The 26,997-nt window shown below is 39.2% G+C and overlaps 1 pseudogene; it reads right to left on the bottom strand.

The window, feature by feature from the left end:
• Positions 1–24,241: 24,241 nt before the first annotated feature.
• Positions 24,242–26,015, bottom strand: LOC135327185 (tigger transposable element-derived protein 1-like; annotated as a pseudogene).
• Between the last annotated feature and the right edge of the window lie 982 nt (positions 26,016–26,997).

Here is a 26,997-nt window from a genome sequence, read left to right as displayed (position 1 = left end):
GGTGATGGTGCTGTAATATGGAATAAGTGCAGATATTGCTAGCCACCAGTAACTGGTGAAAATACAGAACAGAAAATGATTACAATGATACTTTCTTTGGCACAAGGCTTGTCTTTGCCTGTACATGTATATCCGGCAAGTAGCACAGAGAGCTCTCTCTTCATAAATAATAATGTATAGTTGTGAATATTTCCTGAAGTAATGTGAGATAGAAAAGAGAAAATACTGAGTGCCAAGTTCATTAGTCTAGCTAACACTTTCAAGCTAACAAGCTAGTAAATCTAAAGGTTCATATTTTAATTCTAGTTTAATGCAGGAGCCTTGGGGAGGGATAGAGATGTCTGAATTTTGAAATTATGTGCTATGACATTTGAAACACTAGAAGAAAGGTAATAGTGGGACTGCTACCTTTGGTAAGTGGAGATTGTGAAGACAGTGGTTGAACAGCAAACTGGAGTTTCAAGGGGCTTTTAGAGTAACCTGCAACCTTTGAAATCTTGGAGTTAGAATTCTTTGGAGTTCTTTTCAACACCTGGTTTGTCTGAGTTTCTCCTTCTGACAAAAAAAAAAAACACAAAGACCCCAACAAAATGCAGATCTGCAGACATCCACATACAGAATGTCTGAAAAAATGTATTAGAAGACTGGCGTGCAGGATGCTGAAAGAAATAAAATTAACCAGTTGCATTAGATCTAGCTATAAGGAAAACAAGCCACAGCAAAAGCAGAAGACTTTTTTCACACATGTTATTAAGAAGCAACTAACAGTATTTCAGCAATGATCAAAATGAACTTAAAGTGTTGAACTTACCATTTTCACATTGGCCCACAACTTCTATTATAAAAATTACTAACAGCATTAGGCTGTTCAGATTCAAATGGAAAAAGCACAGAGATGTGCTTGACTTAAGCAAACCTAGTAATGGAACAACTTCTGGCAAGACAAGAGTAGCTTGAAAGGGTGGTTATAGAAGGAAAAACACCATTTTTACAATTTTTACAAAAACTTAATGGAAACAACAAGGTAGATGGCAAGTTGCAAGTAAGTTATGGAGTAGTGCTCTGGGCAAAAGATGTCACTCAGAACTCTGGGACAAAAATATTAATATTGCTTGTAGCACTAATCACAAACAGAGAGCTGTAAATGGTAGAAATAGTGAAGTCATTAATAAGAAAGCCAAAATCTGTTTTGGAACTTAGGCTTTGCCACCTGCTAACCTTTAGAAATGTGGACATTGTGCATAAGAATACTTGAGTCAGTGCATTTTTACAAATTGTAGCTTTTATATGAGCACTTAGACAATGCATTAAAATACTTACTTTCAGTGAAGCAGCATTTAACATACTTTTCACTATTGTTTTTGTACTAGAAGAAGTCATGTAGCTCACTGAAAGCAGGTAATCAGATATCTTCATAGCATCATTTCCCTAAAAGTGTGCAATAGAGGATGAAATTATTAAGAGAAGGTAGTCAGGAGAGGAAATGCTACCCACCTTTTGTGCTCTGAGGTCCACTTCAGCAAACATTTAACTATGCTTAGCTTTAAGTACATGCTTGTGTGTGTTACTGAACAGGCACAGACTGCTTTTAGTGTGTGAAATGGAGTGGTCAGATTCTCAGCTGGGGTAAATCTGTGTTTTGCCACTGTCTGCAGTCAAGCTGAGAACCTGCAACAAGGCAGCTCGGAGCACAAAATTCCAGGTGTAAAATTCTGCCCTCAGTCATGTAACAGTACGATTCTCATTGACTTGAACAGGGCAGGAGTTTTGTCTGATGTGTCTAAACCCTAGAAGTCCCTTTTAGTCTTAGGGAGATCTCCTGCTCAGAACAATAAATAATTTTGCCCGAGTCAGGACTCATGGTAGTTTTTGGTGAGGTTTCCTTGCTTAATAAATGCATCATTAGACTATACACAAGATCCAGACCTAGCTGCACATGTGTAAAAAGAATAATTATCTTTGTTGTGAGAAGTTCAACCAAGTCAAGGTGGTAAATTGCCATCCAAATGGAAAAAGTGCAAAATACATGTTCGCACAAGGCTGCCAAGAAATTTGTCAGCTGCTTCATCAACTGGGGATTTTAGATCTTGATTAAAAACTCCAGACCATGCAGAAACATGCTTTAGGGGATTATATTTAATGAAACCTCAAGTAGAAGGCAATTCAGTTTACAAAAAACGTCAGCAGAAACAAAGCTCTGTCTATTGCCACCTGAGATCTTGCATGCTGTTTGTTTCTTCTTCCCGGGGTTATTGTTCTTGGGTTTCCTTTTTCCTTTGTTGAACTGAGAACTAACATTAATTTAAGTTTCATTACTAGCATTAAAGTGGAGCTGTAGTGGCTCTGCTACTTTATCAACAAGAAAGAAATCATGCTGGCAGTTGCAGTGCAGACTTTGGTTTGCAAATGGACACCAATGTGTGATGGGCACATCAGACCACAGTCTGAGTGTTGAGGGGAGCTAGAACACATGGCCCCCATGCACTGCTTCCCCAAAACAAGGTGCTGTCATCCTTGCAGACCTTCACTGATTGTACTCCAATGGATTTATCTGGCTGATATGCTTTTGTGCTGGGCAGTGGCAACTGACTTGGAGTCAATGGCTTCCCCTCATGTGAGCCCAGCCCAGGGTGTGCTTGGAAATGCAATTGCATGCTAGTGACTTAGCATGAAGGACTCATGCGTGTTAGCAGAGTACTGCTGAAGTTTTGCCAAACTGTTTGTGACTAGGTCCATTTAACAGTAGGTTGATCACCATTTATTGCCCTCACACTGACCATCAGTCTAGTTTTTATGACTATTTTAATAGGTTCTCCCAGTCTATTTCTGCTTGTTCCTGACTCCCTAGGGGAAGTTTCTGCCTCTCCAGCTGGGCGAAAGCACTATTTCCTCTGCTTGTTCAGCCCCACCTTAATTGGAGGGGTGGGAATCTCTGCCAGGGACTAGGAATAGAACACATTTTTTAATGTTATTCAATTTGTTTTCCCGTTTGACTTCAGTTGTGCCTTCCTAGACAAAATTAACAGCCTCTAATAGGGACCTAGTATAGTGGAAAATCAGCTAAGAGAATTTTTTATAGCCCATTTTCTCATTTCCATACTGTGGTACAGGCAACACCTGAGAAAACAAAACTATATATATATATTTAAATACAGTGTAACATTCAAGCTCCTTTATTTTATCCACAATAAAGAACCTAGCAGATGAGATTAATGCTAGCCAGAAGAGCAGCAGTTCCAACAGCTCCGGTAGCAGTGAATCTAAACAACTTGCAAGCCCTTCTCAGCTCAGAGGTGACTGGAAATATTCTATTAACCAGATTTCCTGGAGGCTGTATCTTTGTTCGGCACCATGGGGCCTTGATTCAAGGGAGTGTTTCTGTGGCAGGATAGCCACCATGTCAGTGCATTAGTAAAAGGCAGTTTTGAGTATCCATAGAAAACTAATGTCAGTAACATGGGTAAAATCCCAGATGTGGGGAATTCAAAGGAAATACTGACTTATACCAGTGGAAGGTACTGCTCAGTGTGTTCTTGCCAACTTGAGTACAGCTGTTACTTCTCAAAGAATCCAAGTTCAGAAAAGAGTAAAATAAAGCTATCTATCTTTAACATTTTCCCTTTTCAAAAGCATTATGAATGCATCTCTTTACCTTCTCACATTTCTCTAACAACGGCTGTAAAACTCATCTTCATCTTAGAATTACCCTGTTTTCTAGGTGATGTATTTCCTTTGGATATATATGTTTGTTCCATCTCACTAACTGTTTAAAGTATATTTTTAATGAGCTGGAGATGAAAAAATATGGTTTGAATGGGTGGCAGGATAGCTCTTCATCCTTGACATATTCAGGCCTGCATGTTTTCTCAATGTTCATGAACCATAAACTCAGAAATTGTCAATGGGCTCTAAGGCATGCAAAGCAGGTACAAAGACGTTCCCACAGAGAGGTAAGTAGTGTCTAGTATTATTTGATGAAGTTTGCATTGCTGGGGAGACTTTGTAGCCTCTAGACTGCTCCAGTTCCAAATAGATCATCCATACTGGTAATGACTGGAACTTGTCACTGCCACATTGTGGCCCATGGACAGGCATTGGGAGAACTCTGGCTGGGGACAATTGCTATACTTCTTCGAGGCTGATGGAGTTGTACTAGTTTACCTAAAAAGATTAGGAGTTTTTCTGATAGGTACATAAGTTGTTTTCTTTAGTCCATGTCTAGTGCTATGCCAGCATTGATGATCACATTGCATGCAAACCTAGCAGCCACAGCGGGCATGAGTAACCATTAGGAGAAGTAACCCATGATTGAAGCCTCCAAAATAATGAGAAGAGTAGCTGCTGTCCCATGAAATTCTCCTGGATTGCTGAACCTCAGTATCACCTTCCTCTTATAGTCAAACTATAATGTGTCTTAATTCCTCTCTAGTAAAGCTAAGAAACCCTTCTTGCTCTGTTCTTGAGGTATTTAGTATTCTGTAATATATTTTCAGGGTTCAGGATAACTGGTGCATAGCATATAGCTTCTCATAATTCCCTCGGCATTTGTATGTATAGTAGAAACACATTTATTCTTTGTGCAACTGCGGCAAGAGATTAGTTATGAGTATTTCAAACTCAGCTTCAGGTCAATGCTGAACCTTTGCTTTAGATATTGCAAACAAGTTCACAAAAATACTGAACAATCTTTCATGTCTGATAATATGCATTTTTTGGTATTTATGGCTACTAGAGTGAGTAGAACACATCATATTCCTTTTTGTCTAAACTACGTGTCTAACCAATACTTTTGGTAGCTGACTGCAAGTATGGTATAATCTTAAATCACTTGGTTCAACCATACAAAATTATGTCTATAGCAATGACATCTACAAGGGAAAGATTTACACATAGGATATTTCTTGTGCCTAGAATATTAAGACTCATTTCCAGATGGAAAATACTTTTGTCATGAAAGTTATAATCCATACAAACTGTTAGAAGATTATTTACTGTGTGTTCATAGAATAAAACTGTAGTATATAGAAAGCAGTAAAAATGAAAAGAGTAAAATCCAAGTGAGTGCAATCGGCCAGCAGCATAACAGAGAGTTGCCAGGAGCTGGCTTCTTATTTTCAGCATTTGTTATTCTGGATTGTTTCAGTTTTAAAGGACCTCAGAAGACCAACTGTACTGCATCAGACCAAAAACCTTCCCACTCTTTCTTCTTGTTTCTGATGTGATCAGCAGTGCATGCTTAAGGAAAGAATATTACAGCAAGTATAGAGTGGTATTTCCTGCAGTTTGTTCTCCCCGCTTTCAGCAACCTGCATTTTAGGGATTTCTTGAACCAAAAGTAATTGAAGCCTCATGTTTAACATTATTGCTGTTTACTCTCCGAGTTTGCCTAGTCACGACCTGCGAATGAGTTCCACACTTTGTGTGGTTTGTGAAAAAATGCTTCTTTTTGCTTGTCTTAGCATGCTACCTGATAACTTCCTTTAGAGAGTGTTAGTTTTTGTGTTTACAGAAGTAGGGAATAATTATCCCCTATTCACCTTCTTTTTGCTGTTCATGATTTCGTATGCCATTGTCTGATCCCTTCACTACTGTCTCTTTTCCAAACTAAAAAGTCTCAGCCCATTTAATCTACCCTTCTTCTGAGGCCATTCCTGACTCCATCCGGTTTCCCTTTATGTGAGCTTCTCCAGTCCTGTTACACACTTTTCAGGTGACAGGGATGATAGGAAGGCATACAATGTTCAAGACATCAGATGAACAGTTGATTTTCACAGTGACACAATGATGTCATATATTTTTTTCTCTCTGCTTTTTAAAATAGTTCCTGATGGCCATTTCTGAGCAGCAAACTGACTTTTTCAGTAACTTAGGCACAGCATTTCCAGGATGATTTCCTGCCTACTTTGGGTATCTCTTTGTTTCTCTGTGTTTGTTGGCATAGACATATATGAAAACACACAGAAAGAAAGAAAACATGTCTGTTCAAGCTGCTTTTGCCCATGCATTACTTTGCATTTTCATCATTTGAGCTGTCATATATCTTTTTAGCATTTGGTCTATAGCATGAAGGGTTACAGTAAAAGTGGCAGACCTTCTGAAGCACATAGCTGGTCTTTTCAGAAAGGATGGGTTTAGCTGTCAACTACACTGAGAGGGGCAGAAGATAAGTTGTGGAGAGTAAATCTAAGCTTAGGCAGGAAGAAAAATTCAGGCTTACCAGACCTACATAAAGCAACAGGCAGAGAGGCAGAGACTCAATGCCTCTTTGAGAATATGGTGGAGGGAAAAACAGTTAAGATTAAAATAACAGCTAAGATAAAGGTGAATTATTAAGCAAAGACTGGGAGAAAGCCAGTATATGTGGAAGAGCACATAGTTCAGGATGGTGCATTCCACAGGGATGGAGTACATACACATTGTATGCTCAAGTAAAGGATAGGGCAGAAATAGATAAAACTTAGGCAAGCAATGACAAAGTGCAACCTTAACACGTAAAACCCCATTTCAGCAAATTCAAAAAGAAAAAAAAATGGCAAGCAGGCTAACACCAAATATATGGGTCTATTTGTACTACTGCTAGAGTTCTAAACTGTCACTACGAAGAGAAACTGGAATGTCTGGTATAGAATTGGCATCCTGAATCACTGGATATCTCAGACACTTGGTAACAGGAACATAATCAGAACGGTTCCGATTTCAGGGAATGAAACAATAATTTAGGCAGAGGCTGGAGTCAAGTAAGGCGAGTATCCTAACTTATCAGGAATCCCCCTGGACTGATTCTTTGCCAATATGGAAGGAGCATAGTCATAGATCTATACTACTGAGCGTCCCACTAAGGTTGGACAATGACCATAACATGCCAAGGGAGACCAAGAGGCTGCATGATCAGAAATCCCGATAATAGTAGGAGATTTCATGTGTTCCAAATAGAGTAGATGCTTGTCATGACAGGACATGTTGCAGAGGACTGCTTTTTCAATTAATGGGTCAGAAAATCCACAAAGAAAAAAAAACATTTAGTTTTGAGCAGAGCACATGATCTGTTCCTGTTCAGGATGCAACCTTTGAAGTTCCCCTTGGTAAAAAAGACCATAAGGTATTCAAATTCAACATTCTTGTAGGACTGAAAAGACAAAACCAAAATCCACAATAACAGCAGTAGACTTCAGAAGTGAATCTATAATAAAGTGAAGAATTGTATTGAGAGGAACACCTAATAGGGTAAATGCTTGCAGGTAACCTGTAGCTGCTTTGGGATTCCACCATATTGCAGGCTCAGAATAAATTAAATAATAAAAGAGATTATAAATAAATTAAATAATTAAAGAGATTATCAGAAGGCCAAAAAAATCCTAAATCCAGAATGTTTAACAGTACAGTGAAAGACTTAAAAAACTATTTTTGGAAGTGGGAGTTGCACATGTATTAGGAATATACATAAGTTAATTCTTGGCATCAAAAATTATGCATTCTAGAGAAGCTTTCAGAAATTCCGGCATTGTAGCTCTTTTTAGTGGATCGTGGTATGAGAAGTCTCAGACACTGAGGGGCTTCAGCTATGAGAGAAGAGTACTAAAGGGTTTCAGATATGCAGCTGCTAACCTGCTATGGCTAGTAGCCCATTCCCTAAAGTAGCCCTCATGCCAGTGGATGAGAGAGTGATAAATGTAATGACACATTTTTGAAACATAATCCTGGGTAGGAGAAATTCAGGAATCACAAGCAAAAAACTCCAATTTCCATATTTGTAAATTAGCCAGAACAACAATAAAATACAAATTAGTACACACATAAATATATAGATAATAAAATGGGGATGTACCAATATGACTTCTGTGGAGGAAAGAAATGCCTTGTGAATATATTAGATTCTTTTCAAAGCAGCAATGAGATTAGTACCTGATTAATAAAAGATAGATGTATTTTTGTCTTTTTTTAAAATTGGCTTACAGAGAAACTGAATGTATGTACATCTCATTGATTTAATTTGGAGTTGTTTCTAAAACAGCTCAGCATTTTAGAACTGCCCAGAATACTTCAAGTTGGCAAAAAAACCCTGACATATCACAAGCAAATGTATGTCTTCTCTGAAAAACTTGGTTTGAGTGTCTCAGTGCAGCCTACATTTTCTAAAAGGCAGCACTGAAGTGATGTTAAGGTCTACTGGAAATAAAAATAATAAAAAATACATTTCAATAATTTCAATTTTTGAAGATCTTTTAGTGATAAATTCACCATTCATCACCAAATTCCACCTTGCAGTTTTTCTTACCAACTACGTTATATAATTGTTCACTTGTAGTATTCTATACTGTTGACTTTGATTATATTTTCTTTGTATGCCTGAAGAATACAGACTGTTATTCATTATTTTAATTTGCATTTTCTGTAATTCCAAATCAAACCTAACTAGACTATTTCATCAAGGAAAAACAAGAACGTTACTTAAAAAATAAAGAGAATAATGGCAAAAACAATAAATCATTTCATAAGGGGCTTTAAATGCTTATTCCAATGTATGCTGATTGTGCCTAAGAGCAAGCAAAATGTAAATTAAATTAGTACTCAAGTTTATCATTAGGAAGCAACCTTTTTTTTTAAAGGAGAAAACCCCTTAAATTAAGCCCAATGTGGGTTAGGCCCACCCGTTACATAAGCCACTAATCCACATCAAAACCCTTTTAGTAACATATGGGCCATAATAATTTCCGGGGCTCTTTACTTCTTAAACATAACAAGCTGTTAACTGATGGGGACTTCTATTTGCATTTGTAGTTACTAAAGAGATCAAAACTGGAATTTTCCCATAAGGATCATTAAAGCCTATTACAAAAAAAGCCTGAGAGTCATGGTTAAGGATATTAGTTAGCAAAGAGTAGTGTTAATGCAATCTAGAACAAGCAATCCAAATCACCATCCCCGCCAGAAATGCGATGGCAGAGGTATAGGTTATGAGCAGGATATTTTTAGGGGCCCTTGTAAGACACAAGTGAGACTGCCAGCGTAAACATCTGCCTATGAAGTTCAGTGGCGACAGAGGAATGACGATTGCACTTTCTTCTTTTTATTTTTAAAATAAGAATGCATTACATGAAAATAATTTTGTAGCATCTAATAACAAGTTTAGATTTATTTTCTTTAAACTACAAACTTTGTATTACAAACAATACTTGATGATGGAGTATCCAATTATTTGCTAGCTTTATATGCAAACTGCATATAATGAATTTACATGAGTGTAGAAAAACAGAGCAATATTCATCCTTATTGTAATCCCACTAATTATGGATGTATGTTTTGGTTTTCATCTGTTCCATTATTTAGACCACTCAATCTCCTATAATTCTTTTATACCTCTCAAACCGTCCTCTTTGGCCATGCTGTCCCTTAAAAGTAGCTCTCATTAAGAAATAGTTAACCTTGGAGGCCAGATGAATGAAGGAACCACTATTCCTCACAAATGCCTAGGATTTGTTTTAAATTGCAAGATATTTGCAAGTATGGCTTGAACAAGTCACTTTTCTCTCAAGCTGTTGAGGGCATTATATGGACGTCACTGAAACATATAATATGTCTCTGCAGGAAAGACAGTCAACGATTGCCTCTTTGCTCTGCATGGTATAATACTGGTCTGAAAATGCAGAATTGTAGCTTTAAACTTAAATGTTAAGCTCTGCAGAGAAGGAGATGGTCTTTTTATTTGCCTACAAAGGACCATGCACACCTACAGTGCTGCAGGAACCAGAATAACACCTGGACTTTAAAAAAGTACATATAGGCCAAAACCTGACGTTAACTAAACTCTAATAGCTACTGCATTGATTGTTGTCCAGATTAAAAAAGATACAAATTAGTCACCCTAGTGAAGATGGGGAGAGGCCTCCAACCAGGATGATTTTTGCCCTTTCTTGGTATTTAGCGCATTTAAAGGCAAGGCAAATATTTAAAAGTCAATTTTTATATTGAAAATGTTCCTTGTTCGTACAACAGATTCTAATTGTGTTTACTTTTATTGAGACTACATGCAAAAAAATCAGAAGGAACTCTGTGGTAGTGCTTCTCCTGCATGCAAAGAGATATCAAATGCGGTTGGTCTGTGTGTGTGCATGCCACGGAGAGGGGCTGCATTCACCTCTTTGTCCTCTTCCAGCAGAAGTGACAAGAAACTCCCATGCGTGGGTGATGTTCATGCTCTCCGAGGAGCTGCCAGCTTCCTCCAGCATCAGCATGAGCCAGGAGCTTCTACTTCTACTACAAACCCTGACCCCAGATGATTTCTAATTCTGGCTTGGAGCTCTTTATTTGCCAGACAGGACACCAAAAGCAAGGCTTTTTTGCTTTACAGCTCACCTTTAATTTGGAGCACACAATATTTCCCTCACCTCCTTTCATCACCTTAGGACTCCCCTACAGTAACCACAGTGCTGTCTGAATAAATATTGGCAGCTTATGGTATGAAAGTTCAGAAAGAAAAAAGGTTGTGTGCCATCAGGAAGCACACTCGCTTCAAAACTCCGCGTGGTGCAGCCAGGTGCTGTCAGTAACATTTGTGTCCTATGAATTCACCCACTGCTTCTATCTTGCCTTCCAAGGCGGCGCTGGTTGCTGAAGAAGGTGAATCAAACATTAAAGGCTCTTCTCTGAGTCATTTCTTGGAGCAGGCAGCATCCTTCTCCTGTCAGAAAGCATGAAGATGGATGCCCAGATTGAACTCGTTCCCACAGAATTGATGCACAGGATTTCCACGGTCCGTTTACAGGTTCTGTCATTGGTGTGGGCCAATGCATATTTCATGCAAAAGATTAGGGGTTTGAGGGTAGGAGAAAAAGCTGCTTGGCCTGCATAAACTAAAATCAATAGCGATGAAACCCACTGTTTTAACACATGGGACTTAGAGTGCAGCAATTAAACTTTACAGTTTCACAAAATGGGCCCTATCCATTAAATGCATGACCTTGATTTCTAAGGTTAAGATTACTTTAATGCAACAATCCAGCAAAACTGAGTGGAATGAATGCACTGGTGATACAAGATGAACTCACGAAATGAAAGATAAGGGGTATGAGGCTTATTTGGAAATGCAGAGGGAGAACTTTCTCTCCACATTTTACACAAAATGAAGAAAAGTCAGCCTTACAGAGGCAAGTCTAACAGAAATAATTACTTTGTTCTGAAGAAAATTAATCAAAATCAAGTTCTCCACGAGATTCATTCAGCCAGAAGGCAATCCCAAACAGCCAGTTCCTACTATTTTAGAGGGTAGTTATTGGTCTACAACAAGTCTTCCTCTCATATACACTCTCCTCAGCGTACAGAGAAAGGAAGGAAGATACAACAACACAAATATTGTCTATTCCCTGAGTACAAAGACCTGGGCAGCGCTGTTCCTAGGCTCATGTTGCTCTCAGTCCAGCTCAGGATCTAGTTATGTGTGAGGCTTTGGAGCCTGGAATAATCACTGGAGGATGTGGATGGGTTAAGAACCTTATTCTTATTTCATGTATATAATAATTAACAATCAGGGCTCATCGAAGCAGATGCATTAGCACTGTTTAGGGAATATAGCTGCTCCCAAAGGTATGTGCCTTAACAAATTAACACTAATCAGTGCTTTGAAAAGAGCTCTTCCACAAGCATTGCATCATTGTTTCTTGGTGCTGGCATGTGCCTTATCTCAAGAAAATCTCAAGAAAAGTGAGGAGCCATTTTGCCAGTATCTGCCACATTTCCATCGTGACTTCAGCTCCCAGCTCCAGAGGCTGTGGCTCTTTCTTGCCATTGGAAAACGCTGCCAGACATACAGTTAAATTGCAGAGGTTTGCCCTGTGAGGGAGCTCACAGCGGCGCTGCTCAAAATGTAACCAGAAACCAGGCTGGATTTTCTAATGTTTCGCCTCACTTTCAGTGGTAGTGGTGCCATGCTGGCCACAGTTACCCCTCTCTCTGCGATGTACCTTTCCAAATCCACTTGCCTGCAGCTACTAATGCATTATCTTGGTGTACATACGCCCCTTCTCTAATTGCTTTGGAGTGACTGAATGAAATAGGAGGTTGTAAGTGCCTCTGATACACTGGGAGCTACACATCTGGATCAGGGCCTTTTCCCTCTTATGTGCTTAAACTATTGCATAGACTGGTTTGTGATCCTGCCTTAAAAATACGTATCTATTAAACTGAACTGACTTCATTCACTATAGATTCCTGCCTAATTCAAAGCCTGACTGGCCTATTAAGCAGAAGAATTTCATTTCTTCCAGAAAGCTATTTAAAGATTATATATTGATATTATCTAGGTATATTGATGATATCTTTCCCATTTGGAAGAGCAACTGCATCGGCAGATAACTAACAAAACTTAATTACACATACCAGAATTATTCAGTTCAACTTTATCCAATTATGAAGCCCGGCAGACATATCTGACTGTGTGACGCATAGCACATCACCATACAGACCTGGAAGAAGTCAATAAAACTAATTTTATTCCGAGTCTGTTGGATTTCGGTCAAAGTCACAAGCCTAACACTGCACAGCGCACAATTGCCATTTTAATACATCAAAAGGACATTACTGAAATGAAAGCAAGTAATTATAAAATACATTTTAATGCATGCAAATCTACTGAAGTTCAATTTTAATGTATGCCACTGACTGAAACAAATTCTGGTAATATCTGACTGTAACACTACTCCCTTCTGCCCTCTCCTCCTGTCTACTACTCTTCCCTCCTCTCATTCACTTCAAATTAAGATAACCATAATGAGTAAAATACACCAAATCATTATGATAACATGATTCAGCAGGAATAAGATATTTCACTGATTTTTCTGCATGCATTGTAAAAGTCACTGTATTCAAGAATTCAGAGGAGCAGAAAACTGAAGGGCATATAATGAGGATTTTATGTACTTCAGTCACTTAGTGCATTTGCATCCTCGTAATAAAATTAAGTGACTCCTCTCACTGCCATTTTTCCACTTTTATTTCTCAACATAGCATTTAACATTTTTCAGTCTACATAAAAATACCTGGTTTCTTTCTCATCATTGAAAATGTTGAAGTCATAACAGTGAGGCTACTAACAATTCACACTTTTTTCCAGAGAAATGTTGTTTGTCTCATTATACTTGAAAAGCTTAAATTGTTTTTGAAACCTGTTTTAGGGGTGGGCTTTGAAAAAGCTATTGCTATAAATCATGTATTTTCAGAATACAGACATATGGTATGATTGTGTGAGTGCTGAGGTCAGAGGTATTTGCCTCCCCAAAGTAAAAAAACCCTTGCAATATTTAAGAGATGTCATTGCCATGATGACATCTAGTCTAGCATGAGAGAAGGGGGTTAAATTACTGAAGTGAATTGAGGAGACTGGGTTTCAGATTTTGGCTTGGCTGTTGGGTTCCTTCCAATTTCATGCTAGGTATATATACTTAAGCTCTATATGCTTTATTTTCTACTATATAAAATTAAAATAATCATACTTCCTACCATCATATGTCTTTTGTGTTCTGCTGTGAAAGCTCTTTTGGATAGGTACTGTCTGTTATTATATATATTTGTGTTGTGCCTAAACAAGGGGCTCTGAACTTGAATGATGCAGGTTAGTAACAATAAAACAACACTTTCTATCAATGGCTCTCTGTAGAGGGTGCTCCTGGCAATAAAATCTGAGGGCTTAGTCAATTCATCCTAATTCATGTCATTCTGCAAGGTTTTAGCATAACAACTTGCAGTGGCTGACTTTAAATAAACACATTCAGAGGTATTACACTGCATGTATAGCATCTTGAACACTGACTCCCACAAGGACAGATGAACATCGTGTACGCACGCTAGGACGAACATGTAACTTTAATTTGCAGCTCTGACTCTTTCATGTAAAACAGTCAAAGGCTAGTGAAGGTCTGCTGGACCAAGAGCACCTGTTTATGCCCTGCGCAGCTGCTATTTCTTCTGAATATCATTTTGATGATCGGGTGAAATAAAATCAATGATTTAACTTAAATCAGCAGGCATACTTTGTGGCTGTTTGTGTTGATTGATTGACTTTAGGTGCCTGATTACTAAGCTGATCTACTAGACTTGCTCTGTGGCAGGAAAGAGGCATCTCAGAGCACCAAAACCAGGCTCCTGCTTTAACTGTCTCCCAAAAGAATACACTTCTGTTGACTAAATATAGAGGTAACCTACTTCTTAGCTTAAACATTTTAAGGTCAACGACACAAGTTACTCAGTACAAATGCCACCTCCTGCCCCAGCTCCATGTTACTTTATTTTTTTGTTTTGTATCAGTCCAAAAATCCACCCTCAGCCAAAGACATTCCTCACAATGGATAAATTAACCGTTTATCAATGTAAGTATGAAATACAGCAATCTTTATTAGAAGACTCAAATACCGGGAGGCTTAACTAGGACAGTGTTTCTCTTCGTAATGAAAGCGCAACATCAATTTTTCTGATGCACCACAGCCTTTTTGTGCCAAACACATGACACTAAATGGCAGTTCACTGCACAGCCAAAGTCAGGATGTTCACCTGCACTGTTGCCCCAGAGTCTAAGATGCAGGTCCCTTACCGTGTCTTTCTCAGTGGCAATGGCGTACAGAAGCAGCAGTCTCGAGTTAGGGGGGCATCCTCAGCACTTTGGGAGTCCCTGGATGCTGCATCTGCATCACTCCAAGCCCTGAGGTGGAAGGGAAGGGGCTTCCTGAGGAGCACATGGCGTTGTAACTCTTCTTCTATGGCCTTCTCAGCCAAAATCAAGGTCCACAGATATCTCAGTCTCCAACCTGCATTAAGTGACCATACCTACTCACTGCTACCGTGGCTGCTGCTCTTTCATGACTCTTGCTTTTTCAGTAGGAACGTCCTGACACCATCATTGCTGCTGAGTATCACCTGGCTCTAGGGATCCTCTTCTGGATTTCAGCAAGGCTGTTTTGGTGAGTAACATGCTTTGTAGCATAGGCATGACTGTTGACCTCTGGCCCTCTAGTTTTCCTACTTTTTATACATTTTAAGATTATTATTAATTTCACTAAATGTCAAGTTAGATTCAGTTCCCTTTTGGAAGCATTTGTCAGAAGGGCCTAACATTATTTGAACATAATTCAGTATCACAAATGGCCATATGTCTTCCAGTAGAGAGAAGAGCACAGAATGAATTGCAGAATGCAATATTTTTCTCAGCTTATATGGCAAATGAAAAAGTTTCTTCATTGTCTTGATTTCTTGCGATGCTTGATGCCACATCTGTTTATTTAAATACTCTAAAGTGATATCTTGAACCTTTTCCCCCTGCAATAGGAATTTTACTTGTCTGGCAAAGCATGAATCACTTTTCATCTCTATTACTTCTATGGTACATAGCTAGTGACCATTTTTTTGAGGAATAAAATGTTTCTTTTGACATTCTAGATGAAAGTAACACATTCTGTTTTGTTCTACAGGTATTCTGCATAAGGGCAAAGTACTGTTATATTCACAAAGACAGAGTTCACTGGTGGTTTACAAGTACCTTTTATATCTGTGAAGACAGCTACTCTATTGCAATAACATCCAGATTCAAAGGGGACAATCTTGCTGCCATAAGCAAGACTTAGTTTATTTTTCGCTAGGCAGAAAGGTTGACTTTTTTATCAGTGTGGGATTAAAATAGGTGTATTTATTCGAAAAGTCACAATTTATTTTCGTTGCCAGCTTATTCAGATAAAAACATGAACTGTCCTGTGGTGTTTCTACCGAAAAAAGGAAAGGGCTAGTTTTGGGGACAAGATACCATTTTAAACCACTTTAAACTTCCCTTAGGATGGACTGCAAGAGTGAAGAATGGGGTTTATAAGTGAATCGAAGTAGAAGCTTCTAACTCCTGTGCCAATAAAAGCAGCTCTCAGGATGCTATGTGTGAATATAATGGCCTTGACATGAACTCTAAAACTCTGGGCATGCTTAGCTTTCTTGCATCAAAAAGTCATGCTGCAAATAATGTTTGACTAGTCATAAGGCCGCACCAAAAACAGTATCAGCCTGGGGGTAAATATGAAAACACTGAGTGGGTGGTGCTTGAAAAAAATAATAGAAAATAATATAAATTCTGGGCACACATTATACTCTTCAGTTCTACACAGTTGTCACCGAACTGTGAAACTGGGATTAAATTAGGATATCAGAACATTCAGAATTTAAGAAAGGAGATTAAACAGTAATACTTTCTGTTAAGAAAATGACATACTCTTAGTAGCCAGATGCAACTATTCCTAGTGACCAACTCTAGAGATGGCAGAATAATCACATACACTGCAACAGCATAGCTAGGAATACGAGTGGGGTCGTCCCCCATTACGATGGATAGGGAATGACAAAGCCTATTAACACATTTACTTGAGCTTGGTATTCATCCAGGCTCCCACATGGGTAGGCACTGGTGTCTTTGCATAGCTACATAACTTTACTACAGCCATTACCTAGCAGCATCATTTTGAATGGCTGTTGTCCGTGAGCAATGACTGGTAGAAAATAGGTCTCTAGTAAACTCAGAAAACTGGCTTATTAGCTAAGTAATTAGCAGGTACTTAATGCAATGGCTTCCCGTGAGCTTCAGTGTTAGAGTCCATGTGCTGAGCAAATGAGGTAGAAGAAGAGGGAGTTTCACACTTTCCTCAGGAAGGACTGTGGCTGTACAACACTGAATGACCTGGGAAAGTGAGGATAAGATTTAAAATGGCATAGCATCAAATTTAGTTCATGTTTTGGATGCAGTGTTCTTTGTCCTATATATGATATAGGAAGAGGAAACAGCTTCCTGAACAGCATGAACAGACTGACAGGATCCCCGATCCTTAGATGGTTATGTGAGTCAGAGAAATGTGCAGCATCTCCAGCCAATAGAGGGGGGTCTGATATGTGATAACAAAAATACACTAGACTACAGCGATGTTACCTAGTTTAAATTCTTCTCTCTTACCCTATGAGAGGGAAGAAACCAAGCACATTTAAATCTATGGCCCATCTATGTAGACAAACATAGTACATTTTCTTTTGAAAAAGAAGATTCTATAACTATTCCAACTGCCTAGCAGTTTCTGAGGTCTGTTTCTCTTCTGCTATAGGCCACCTTAGAGTGGTCCCAACATTTTCTTTTGAAATCCAATGCTCCAATACTTTTTTTTCACCTAAAACTTAAGTTATGCTCCCAGTTGTCTGCCACATGCTGGTGAAATGTTGACCGTTCAGATTCTTAAGGCTTGCCCAAAGATATTTATTTCATGGTGAGGCTGCAGACATTACAGGTAGGCATGCAGAATTAGCAACTCTCCTCTTTTTTTTCTGAAAGGTAGCATGGATGGGTATACGCGAGTAAGTTTTATTCTCAGCTCTGCACAATACGTGCTCTGAGACATGAAAGATCTCTTCAAAGGAATATTTGTGAGGTTTACTTGTTGTTTTGTAAAGTCAAGAAAAATATGTGGTTTTCACTGTTGCTAAACTTTCTAGAAATGTGAAGGAAGAAACCAGGCATGACATCTTTTCAAACTTAGCCAAGTCCTAAAAAATTAAATTTGAGGATTATTATAGAAAATATTAGTCAATATAGCTATTAGTATGACCGCTGAACCATTATTAATGAGGGAATAAACCGTCAGTGCTCACTGAATTCCTGGTTAAGTTACAGAAATTCATTTGAAAAATAAAGGCAAAGTTTAGCATAGATACTGTATAATAAATTATATATTTAAAAAGGGATAGGCCAAGTCAGGAATCTGAACAGTAATTTTTATCTTTGCCTTAATTTCAAAATAGAAGACCACCACACTACCATGAGTTTTAAACATCATGCCTCTGTCTGGAAAAAATTTTAACTGTAATTACTATAATTAGAAAAGATTAAAGGATACAAATGTTTGCCACTTATCTTGTGCATTCTACAATATTGTATACAGTATATTTCTTTGTTATGCATGTTAATTAATGGCTTTTTTCTGTTTCCTTGTCTCCCAGTCTGTTTTCCCTTTTCATGTGGTTATAAGGGGCCAAGCCTTACTCACCATGAGAAGTGCTCTTTATTCTCGAATTGTTCCACTGAAATCAGTTGTCCTCACCACCTACACAAATGAAGAGATTCTGAGATTTGCTAGACGTATGCTACATTTATTTGGGGAGAAAAGTCCAGAGACTGGTGACCCTTGAAACATAAGACTACTTCTTTGTCACATCCTTAATGAAGTGAAAGCCTGTTAATTTAGGTGAACCTCTGATGTGCTTGCAGAGGGAGGGGGATGAAAGAGGTAGCCCTCATGTTTTTTCCAGAACTAAAGTATTAAAAAGACATTTTAAAATTATGTACAATATTCAGACAGTCTAGTGCCCCAAGGCACCAAGATGTTCTTCACACGCCAATTTTTTCTAGAAAACATCACAACCCTTCAAACTCTCCTTGACCTGCTTCTGTAGCTGCACTATGAAATATGTAACACATATACAAATAGCATATATATATGGAGTATGGCAGACACTAGGCTTCACAGTGGATTAAATCAGTACAACTCCACAGAACTTGGCACAGCTACACTGAGAAGTCCCTGGGTCACAGATAGCAAGAGCTAGGATGATATCAGGGGACATGTTTCGCTCTTACGACACTTTTTGCATTCCCGCCCTACAGATCTGCTGCTGGTCTTGGTGAGAGACCAGATACTGGGCTCATGGACCTGCAGTCCCATCCCTGGCAGCTGTTCTCATAATAATTTCTTTGGTTTGCACTTCAAAAGTATGTAAAAATCTCTTAAATTCACACTCAAGATCTCTGAATTTGTGTTTGAATACCTTTGTGACAGGGAACTACTCTTCCGTGTCCTTCTCAGCTTCAGTTCACAGAGGAACTGAGATTCCTAAAAGTCAAATTTTATATGGGACACTTGCCCTGTAAAGACAGAAATAGGCATCACTCCAGTTTTAGTCTTTTAATAGAAACACTTTCCATGACGTTTTTTTTTCCTAGAGAACCAAGAGCAATAACCAACCAGTATCAATCAATGTTAATACTTTAGAAAAGAACAGAAAACAAACCATTTATGAGATGAAAGCAAATGTCACACTTTTTATGTTGAAGGAAGTACAAAGCTGAGCAATTTTATACTCTATTTTGCTGTTCCACAGAGGAAATTTTTAAAATGCCTAAAAGATTTTGGAGCACAAAGCTCTTGCCCCGTTATTAATCTGGCTTCAGACAGGGATGCTGCTCTGTTTTGAACATGGAACTAACATTGCTGAATTTATTTCAAACTTTCATTAGTCATGCAATTAAAAATACATGTTTTTGAAGGTCAAGATGAACATTAATGGAATAAAGGTGATATGCTCTTAAAATATTTCGTTTTCAATTGATTATATTGACTAACTTTTCTCTTAAGAAACTTTTTGATTAAACCCTCTGAAAATTCTGAATGTGGAAAAGAAAAAACTGATCAACTTTTACGTCCTAGAAGGGCACTCTGGATGCAAACAGCCTCATGATGAACATCTGACATCTTCTCCGGTTTGCTTGTGTCCTAGAAACACTGGAGAACTTGTAAATGCTTTCTTGGGGAGGAAATTACTCTGGGACCGAGAGGTCGCCAGTAGTCTAAGGCACCAAACATGTCCTGTATTTTGGTTTCTGGGATGGCCACAAGCGGAGAGGTTAGCCTTGTCCCATCACTCTGATACAACCCACCCAAAGCAGCTTTTTCTATTCCAAGAAATGCCAGGTGATCTTCAGAAGTGGGCACTTGGAGGTATGTTAGCTAAAATATCTTAACCATGCTATTCCTTTCTTCTTTTTTCGGTGGATTTTTTAATCAATATTTTTCCATAAAATACGTAAACATGAAATAGTCCAGCAAGGTTATCGGAAAATTAGTAAAGCTAATAAAAAGCCCTACTCTGGAGATAATGCAGTCTTAAGTAACATCAGGGGATATGTGAGTGCTAATCAGCAAATCTCAAAACAAAAACAGCTCCACTGAGAAAAAACTGAAATCAACTTCAGTAAACACCAGCTGAGGATCCTGATCATAAAAATATCAATAAGGAAATAAGGGAAGATTTCTGGCCTCTGGTTGCTTTTTGTATTATATGTAATCTGAGGAAAAATGAGATTTTTGAAAGCCAGTGTCACCAGTTTAATCCCAAATCCAGGAAGGCAAATACTTCACTGATATTGGTCTAAGAGGTATTTATCTCAGGCTGTTTTATTGCTCCACGGATACTTCAGCTAAACTTTAGTGTTATATTACAGACCTTGAAAATACTCTCTTCACTGCAACAAGGGGATAACAGTAGTTCAGTATGGCACTCTTCCAGGAAGACAGGTAGGCTTTTCTGGTCCTGGGATTGTATTGCATTTTAGGATAAGAAACTGATTGATTTCAAGTCATTATGTCTGGATTTCAAGTTGTCTGGGCTCGTAACACTAATGCCTTAAATCAAATGGGAAAACTCCATCAGTTTGTAGGATTTAATTTTCTCTTGCTGTCATTAACATAGCTCCAGGTACACTCCATTCCGAAAGGCAGTAGGGTTATAGCTTGAAATGGGCTGTGCCTCACTGGCAAAAAGTGGCATAGGTCCATGAAGGACATAGGGAATTACACTGCATTGTCCCTACCAAAGTTCTGTGTACAATTTTTAATACTGTCAATATGGATAATCAGGGAAACTTCCAAATATACCCACTTAGAGGCATGAAACAATGAACTGTTCCCTAATATTTTCTTTGATATTTTGTTTATTGTGGTGAAATACATTCCCATTCTTCTTTCCTCCTTATTCAAATAGCTAGATCCATAATTAACTGAAAAAAATTCCATCAAACATAGTGAGAAAATCAGCGTATTCACAGCAGTGTTTAGGATACACAAATAGGGAAGAATCAGGTATTAGTATGGTGGAGGAAGTCTTAAGCAATCCAAAGGAGTAAAAATAACTGTGCTGATTAATTTCTCAGCTTGTGATGGCATTTCATCCTTTCTTAAAAAACATTGCACTAAGTATCATGGTATCACAGCTATAGAGGTTGCCCTAAATCAATCAGATTATTTCAGTTACCTCTACTTCAAGCTAATTAAGAACCACAACAAGTCAGAAGGGATCTAGAAATACTGGCAGTGGATTGCTTAATGACAACAGTGCTGTTTCAGATAGGATCATCTTCTCCTGACCTTGGTTTTGATTTACATAGCTAGCTATCAGTGTCATGGCTAGAGAGGAAAAAAATATGCTAAGAGCCAATTTGAGTCTTGTTGTATATAGTGGTTTCTCCAAAGAGGCATTTTAGCAAATGCCAGCCCTAATATTCTGACACAACACAGAGAAATGAGGGATTTTGGCTGAGATATCTTATCCTCTTCTGTTTCCTACAGAAAAGGCAGTAAAGTGTTTCTACTGGGTCAAATAATGGGACAGTCATCAGCTAGTTGCAGAGAGCATTCATGCAGCAACACAATGGAGTGGACAGAATGTGAATTAGTCAAGAGTCAGGATAATATGAAAGTCCAGGCGGGGATGGAGGATATGTGGACTGTTTTCAACATACATTATAATGGCAATATCAAGGTCTTCAGCATCATTAGCCATATGAGAAGCAAAAAGCTAAACATGCAAGAAATTGGTTTACAGATGCAACAGAGCAGTTTAATTAGAATACGGCAGAGGAAAGTCGCTTTAAAAATGTATTCAAGTTACTTACAGAAATGCAATTTGTGTTGGCTTAGGCTTACTAAAGCAACCATAAAAGAATATCATATTAAGGCATAGGTTTGAGGGTAATAAAATTTCTTTGTACATGGGAACTTCAGGCTAATTCTCCAAGAACATTTGTCCTTAACTTGGTTTCATTCAATACTAGAATTGTTTTCATGTACAATTCCTTTAGTAATTATAGGAAATGTATTACATCAGAGGCTTGTTTCAAACATCAGAATATTAAAGGACGTGGTCCAATCCGCAAAGTCAACAGAATGGGCAGGCCTCCCAGGAGCTGAACACGGCTGGATGTGAACTGCTTAATCTCTATCCCAGCAAGACCAAAGTGATGTTAGTTGCAAGGGGAGAACTGGTGAAGAGCCTGCTGCAGGCACTGACTGTTCAGCTTATCACTAACATTAGGGTAAATATCTGCACTGTACAATCTACTGACATTTGGAAACACTTGGCCCAGCTCATGCACCTCTTTACCAGACACATGGATACTAGGTGTTAGATACATGTCTCTGTGCTAGCTTTTGCACCCTACCAAGAAATTGGTCAGAGCAGAGCACTGTTAGCGATGATGGATGTTAGACTGGCACAGAGGTGTCTTTACATAGCATAGCCTTGGTTACAGAGGAGCAAGAGTGGTGTCTTATCCTGCTTTCCCATGCCTCTTGCCTGGAGATGTGTCCTCCCTGTAGAGATCTGCACCTCCAGGGCATGCTGTGGGCCAAGAGGTGAAAGCATGTGAGCACTGGCTCACACGCACTAATGGCACTTTGCAATACAATGGACCAGTCACTGAAGCCATGTGATCTTTGTATTCCTCATCCTTTGCTGGCTTTAGAACCCCTTCTGTTGCCTGTTGAAAGCCACAAGTGGGTCAAGACTTTGTCACAACTGACGCCGGATCTTCACTCAACCTGCCATGGCAACTTTGATCCCCCAGCCTTGCAGAGCTGGCGAAGGGTAGGGTAAAGCATGGGCCTGGAAGGCAAGACACATTCCCTTTGGATTTGATACTTAAACAACCTTAGATTAGGATTGCTACCTGCCTTGTTTCTAATTGGCATGTATATTTTAATCTTATTGCTTGCTCTCTGATTTACTGCACTTGCTGCTTTTGTCCGAGATGGCTGGCTGATTGTACTTCTATGCATATATAAAAGTAAATGTACACAGGTACCTCCTACTCTGAACACGGAGGAGTCCAAAAATCAAAGTTCCTGCAAGTCTACCCACGACACAGTGATCTTACAGCTCTGCTATCTATAGGCAGTATGTCAGCGTGGAGATCTGGCCTTGCTGAAAACCCAGCAATGGCAGGGGTTATTTGTCAATGGGAAAGCCCCATTTTCACAGCCCAAGTAAAGAAATCCTTCCTTTCCCTCCCTGCTGTGTGCCACCTCTCTGCTCTTAATTCAGAAACTTTTTGGTTCTTGAGTTGCAATCAAAAGAGCATGCTATTTCTGAGATATGTGAATGCTAAATATTTTTGTTTGCTTATTGGTGCCTCCACTCCAGCCCCACTTGCCTGTTCCCCACATCTTTCCTTCTAGGACTCCCATTTTCCCCCTCCCGCCTTCCTTCTTAATAGGCTTCCTTCCACTTCTTTCCTTCTCTTAACACTTATATCCTAACTTACTCACCTAGTATTCCCTTTAGCTCTTATGCCCATAATAAAAATCAAACATGATCAACATCAAGAAAAAAATAGAAAGCTTCTTTTCCATGTTTGCCTTGACCATGACCTGCTCTGCTGCTCATCTGTCTGCTTTTTCTAAGACAAGCTCTCCATAGAAGGGAGAGGCTCTCCCTGTGGATAGTGATTGAAATGGACAAGAAAAAGAAGCAATCCAGTACTCAACCTATTCCTCTCACACATACAGAGAGGAGATGAAAGTCTGCTAACGCCTGATTGTGGAGTTCTGAAAAATGGGGCTATGGCACAGTGATGTATCCCACTTCATTTCCAGCACTGCCTGCATCTGTGCCCTGAGACCATGCAGCCCCTACCAGGGCTGAGAGTGCTGTACATTGCCACAGAAGAAACAATAAATATAAATAAATAAAACCCAGTAACTTAGATGATTAAAAATGCACACATATATATATATATATATATATATGCGCACATGCAAGCAATACACACATATTAAAATCTTCCAGGCTTTTTTAATTAAGTACCAACATGAATGCATCTATAAAGCTATTTTTATTTGCACAGTCAAAATCCCCTATATTGTTTTGACAGATAGCATGCCATATTTTATTATTTGTGGATATATAAAATAGATTACAGGTATACCTCAGAGATATTGCGGGTTTGGTTCCAGACCACCGCAATAAAGTGAATACCACAATAAAGTGAATCACACAAATTTTTTGGTTTCCCAGTGCATATAAAAGTTATGTTTACACTATTCTGTAGTCTATTAAATGTGCAATAGCATTATGTTTAAAAAACCAATGTACATACCTTAATTAAAAAATACTTTATTGCTAATAAATGCTAACCATCATCTGAGCCTTCACTGAGTCATAATCCTTTTGCTGATGGAGGGTCTTGCCTTTATGTTGGTGGCTGCTGACTGATCAGGGTGATGGTTGCTGAAGGCTGGGGTGGCTGTGGCAATTTCTTAAAATAAGACAACAATGAAGTTTGCCACATCGATTGGCTCTTCCTTTCACGAAGGATTTCTCTGTAGCCCACGATGCTGTTTGATAGCATTTTACCCACAACAGAACTTCTTTCAAAATTGGAATCAGTCCTCTCAAACCCTTTATCAACTGCAGCTTTGTCAACTAAGTTCATGTAATATTCTAAATCCTTTGTTGTCATTTCAGCAATGTTCCAGCATCTTCACCAGGAGTGGATTCCATCTCAAGAAACCACTTTCTTTGCTCATCCATAAGAAACAGCTCCTCATCCGTTAAAGTTTTATCATGAGGTTGCAGCAATTCAGTCACATCTTCAGGCTCCACTTCTAATTCTAGGTCTCTTGCTATTTCCACCACATCTGCAGTTACTTCCTCCACTGAAATCTCAAACCCCTCAAAGTCACCCCTGAGGATTGGAATCAACTTCTTCCAAACTCCTGTTAATGTTGATATTTTGACCTCCTCCCACGAATCACAAATGTTCTTAATGGCACCTGGTGAATCCTTTCCAGAAGGCTTTCAATTTACTTTGCCCAGATCCATCAGAGGACTCACTGTCTATGGCAGCTATAGCCTTACAAAATGTATTTCTTAGATAATAAGACTTGAAAATCGAAATTACTCCTTGATCCATGGGCTGCAGAATGGATGTTGTGTTAGCAGGCATGAAAAAAACATTAATCTCATTGTACACCTCCATCAGAGCTCTCGGGTGACCAGGTGCATTGTCAACGAGCAGTAATCTTTTGAAAGGAATCTTTTTTTCTGAGCAGTAGGTCTCAACAGTGGGCTTAAAATATTCAGTAAACCATGTTGTAAACAGATGTGCTGTCATCCAGGCTTTGTTATTCCATTTATAGAGCACAGGCAGAGTAGATTTAGCATAATTCTGAAGGGCCCAAGGATTTTCAGAATGGTAAATGAGCATTGGCTTCAACTTAGAGTCACCAGCTGCATTAGCCCCTAACAAGAGGGTCAGCTACCCTTTGCAGCTTTGGAGTCAGGCATTGACTCCTCCTCTCTAGCTATGAAAGTCCTAGATGGCATCTTCTTCCAATATAAGGCTGTTTCACCTACACTGAAAATCTGTTGTTTAGTGTAGCCACCTTCATCAATTATCTCAGCCCGATCTTCTGGGTAACTTGCTGCAGCTTCTACATCAGCACTTGCTGCTTCACCTTGCACTTTCATGTTATGGAGATGGCTTCTTTCCTTTAACCTCATGAACCAACCTCTGCTAGCTTCAAACTTCTTTTCTGCAGCTTTCTCACCTCTCTCAGCCTTCATAGAATTGAAGAGTTGGGCCTAGCTCTGGATTAAACTTTGGCTTAAGGGAATGCTGTGGCTGGCTTCATCTTCTATCCAGACCACTAAAACTTTCTCCATATCAGCAATAAGGCTGTCTTGCTTTCTTATCACTCGTGTGTTCGCTGGAGTAGCACTTTTAATTTCCTTCAAGAACTTTCCCTTTGCATTCACAACTTGGCTGTTTGGTGCAAGAACCCTAGCTTTCGGCCTGTCTCTGCTTTTGACGTGCCTTCCTCACTAAGCTTAAGCATTTCTAACTTTTGATTTAAAGTGAGAGATGTGTGACTTCTCCTTTCACTTGAACACTTAGAGGCCATTGTAGGGTTATTAATTGGCCTAATTTCAATATTGTTGTGTTTTAGGGAATAGGGAGGCCTGAGGAGAGGGAGCGAGACAGGGGAACGGCTGGTCAGTGGAGCAGTCAGAACACATGCAACATTTATCAATTATGATCGCTGTCTTATTTGAGCACAGTTCATGGTGCCCCAAAACAATTACAATAGTAACAGCAAAGATCACTGATTACAGATCACCATAACAGATATAATAATAGTGAAAAAGTTCGAAATAATGTGAGAATTACCAAAATGTAACACAGAGACACGAAGTGAGCACATGCTGTTGGAAAAATGGCGCCGATAGACTTGCTCGACACAGGGTTGCCACGAACCTTCGATTTGTGAAGACTGCAATATCTGCGAAGCACGATAAAGCGAAGCACAATAAAACAAGGTGTGCCTGTACACAAATGCCAAGTGAAAGACAAAATATCCCCAGAACAGACACAATTTCTGTGATCCTTGGGAAGCAGAGCTCAAGAAGCAAAAGCTGCAGCTCTCTGTGAATTTAATTTTATCAGGTGCAACATAAATGCTGGTGATAGCTACCAAAATATAAATTCTAAATACTTTAAATGAAACTTTCATTGTTAGAGGCAACTTATAGTATTTTTAAGCAGTGGCAATCTTTTTCCGAAGTCCTGATTCCTGTCTCTGGACAAGTGGAAAAAGGCCTATAAACGCCAGAGCTGCTCTCAGCAGTCCTGGCTATTGCGCCAGCTGCCCTGTGAGCAGGAGGCATTTTGGCCTGTGCCAGGACTGAGCTGGGCTGCCCAACGAGGGGGGCACCTGCAGGAAGGAGCAGGGCAGTTCTTCACCCCACAGGTCTGCAATAACTCCTAGGAACTGCCAAAGCAGGAAGGTGCCAAAAGCCCCACAGCTGCACCAGTGGGTGTTACGAGGTGAACAACCTGCGGAAGTCCTTCAGAGGGTGAGGAGAAGCTGTCCTCTCCATCCCTGT

The sequence above is a fragment of the Dromaius novaehollandiae genome, chromosome 1, assembly GCF_036370855.1.
Source record: "Dromaius novaehollandiae isolate bDroNov1 chromosome 1, bDroNov1.hap1, whole genome shotgun sequence".
In the NCBI taxonomy this organism is placed as follows: domain Eukaryota; kingdom Metazoa; phylum Chordata; class Aves; order Casuariiformes; family Dromaiidae; genus Dromaius; species Dromaius novaehollandiae.
The sequence above is the reverse complement of the archived record's forward strand: the minus strand, read 5'-3'. Positions and strand labels throughout refer to the sequence as shown.